This window comes from Apium graveolens, chromosome 8 (assembly GCF_009905375.1).
Source record: "Apium graveolens cultivar Ventura chromosome 8, ASM990537v1, whole genome shotgun sequence".
In the NCBI taxonomy this organism is placed as follows: domain Eukaryota; kingdom Viridiplantae; phylum Streptophyta; class Magnoliopsida; order Apiales; family Apiaceae; genus Apium; species Apium graveolens.
The window spans coordinates 171,792,064-171,794,767 of NC_133654.1; the positions used below are offsets into that span (position 1 = coordinate 171,792,064).

The following is a 2,704-nucleotide window of genomic DNA, read 5'->3' on the forward strand; positions in this document are numbered from 1 at the left end:
TACAATATGAAGGAATTATCCCCTTGATGTCTGCTATGGTCCATCCTATAGCCGATTTGAATTCTCTCAAAATCCTTAAGAGCTTGTCTTCCTCACTACCTGAAAGGTCAGATGAAATAATAACAGGTAACGTAGATGAATCACCTAAAAAAGCATACCTCAAGTGTTCAGGTAATGGCTTGAGCTCCAAGGTAGGTGCTTCCTCTATTGATGGTTTGAGCTTCCCTTCAGCATTCTTAAGGTCAGAAGTACCAAGAGATTCAAATGGTATGTCCAGCTTTCGCTTCCAGGGAGAAGCGTTCAGATATTGTAATTGCTCGTTGCCATCTTCATCATCGCTGTCAAAATCCCCCACTAAGGCCTTTTCCAATGCATCAGACATTAGCATGCGATCGAGTTCCGAAGTAACCGCATAATCAATCACATCCAATTTTAAGCACTCCTCATCTTCTGTAGGGAATTTCATTGCCTTGAATACGTTGAAGGTCACATCCTGATTTTGGACCCGCATAGTAAGTTCACCTTTTTGCACATCTATCAAGGTACAGCCAGTAGCCAAGAAAGGCCTTCCCAAGATTATGGGAATCTTCTTATCTTCCTCAAAATCCAGAATAACAAAATCTGCAGGAAAGAAGAGATTATCCACCTTGACGAGCACATCCTCAACTATGCCCCTTGGGTAAGTAATGGAACGGTCAGCCAATTGTAGCGACATGTATGTGGGTTTTGGATCAGGCAGATCCAGCTTTTTAAAGATCGAAAACGGCATTAGATTAATGCTTGCTCCCAAATCACAAAGGCACTTGTCAAAAGTCAGATTGCCAATGGTGTAAGGAATGGTGAAGCTTCCTGGATCTTTCAGTTTTCGTGGTAACTTTTGCTGCACAACAGCGCTGCATTCTTCCGTGAGAGAAACGGTTTCAAGGTCATCCAGTTTCACCTTCCTTGAAAGAATAGTCTTCATAAACATCGCATAACTAGGCATTTGTTCCAGAGCCTCAGCGAAAGGTATATTGATGTGAAGTTTCTTGAACACCTCCAGAAACTTCCCGAACTGTCTATCCAGCTTTTGTTGCTGCAATCTCTTAGGAAAAGGTGGTGGAGGATAGAGCTGTTTCTCCCCTGTATTAGCCTTAGGCAGAGTGTGTTCAACAGTAGTCTTCCTTGGTTCCGCCGCTTTCTCCTTTTGCTTAGATTCTTCATCTCTAATTTCAGCTTCTACTTCTTTTGCCTTTTCAGCATCAGCCACTTTTCCAGACCCTAAGGTAATAGCCTTAACTTGCTCTTTAGCTTCCTTCCTGCCTGGTACTTCCATGTCATTGGGAAGAGTGCCAGGTTGACGATTGAGCACTGCATTGGCTAATTGACCGATTTGATTTTCCAAGGTCTTGATAGAAACCGCCTGACTCTTGCACAACAGCTTAAGTTCCTCAAAATCAGCACTAGTAGGTGCAGCTGTACTTCCCTGTTGAGGATATGATTGCCTTGTAGCATACTGCTGTGGTTGCTGAAATCCAGGTGGGTTAAACTGTTTACTCACTCCTTGCTGATATGGTGGCTGAATAGCATTCTGATTATTCCCCCAGCTGAAATTTGGATGATTTTTGTTGTTAGGATGATAGGTCGCTGGCACAGGCTGCTGTTGTCGCTGATAATTATTCACATACTGAACAGATTCGTTGATAAGAGAACACTGATCCGTAGCATGAGAACCTGCACAAAGCTCACAAACCATAGCTATTTGATTAACTCCATATGTAGCCAGAGAATCAACCTTCATTGATAGCGCATGGAGCTGGGCTGCAATAGCGGTGGCTGCATCAACTTCCAGAATACCTGCTACCTTGCCTGACGTCATCCTCTGAGTTGGGTTTTGATGCTCATTTACAACCATCGTCTCTATAAGATTATACGCCTCAGTATAGCTTTTAGCCCATAAGGCGCCTCCAACTGCTGCATCGAGCATGGGCCGAGATTGGGCCCCCAAACCATTATAGAAACCAGTGATGACCATCCAATCCGGCATTCCATGATGTGGACATTTTCTCAACATTTCCTTGTAGCGTTCCCAAGCCTCGCACATAGATTCTGTAGGTTGCTGCGCAAACTGAGTAAGAGCACTCCTCATAGCAGCAGTCTTTGCCATCGGATAAAACTTCACCATAAACTTTTGCGCAAGATCTTGCCACGTAGTGATGGACCCAGCTGGTTCAGAATGTAACCAGTCTTTAGCCTTGTCCCTCGGTGAGAATGGGAAAAGCCTCAACTTGATAGCCTCATCAGTCACGCCATTATACTTAAAAGTGCTGCAGATCTCGACAAAATTCCTTATGTGCATGTTGGGGTCTTCAGTTGCCGCTCCTCCAAAAGAAACAGAATTCTGCACTATCTAAATAGTGCCCGGCTTGATTTCAAAAGTGTTAGCTTGAATAGCCGGATGAAGGATGCTTGACTGAATGTCATCAATTTTAGGCCGAGAAAAATCCATAAGAGCTGGATCAGCTTGAACAATACGATCTCCCATGTTTACTGGTTCTTTCTGCTCAGTTCCTGAATCCGAATCCTCAAAATCTAACTTCTCCGGAATATCAAGAACTTCGTCTGTCTCCTCAGCTGTATCTAAAGTCCTCTTGTGAGCACGAGAACGAGTTTGCATAAACGCTTGCTAAAGTACCTGAAACACAACCAGAAAAAATAAGTAACT

The 2,704-nt window shown here is 43.6% G+C and overlaps 1 non-coding gene across 1 annotated transcript; it reads left to right on the plus strand.

Annotated features, from left to right (window-relative positions):
- Nucleotides 1-2,024: 2,024 nt before the first annotated feature.
- LOC141681548 (small nucleolar RNA R71) lies at nt 2,025-2,131 on the plus strand. Its single transcript, XR_012558977.1, has one exon. It is a non-coding gene; the product is annotated as a small nucleolar RNA R71 (small nucleolar RNA).
- Nucleotides 2,132-2,704: the final 573 nt, after the last annotated feature.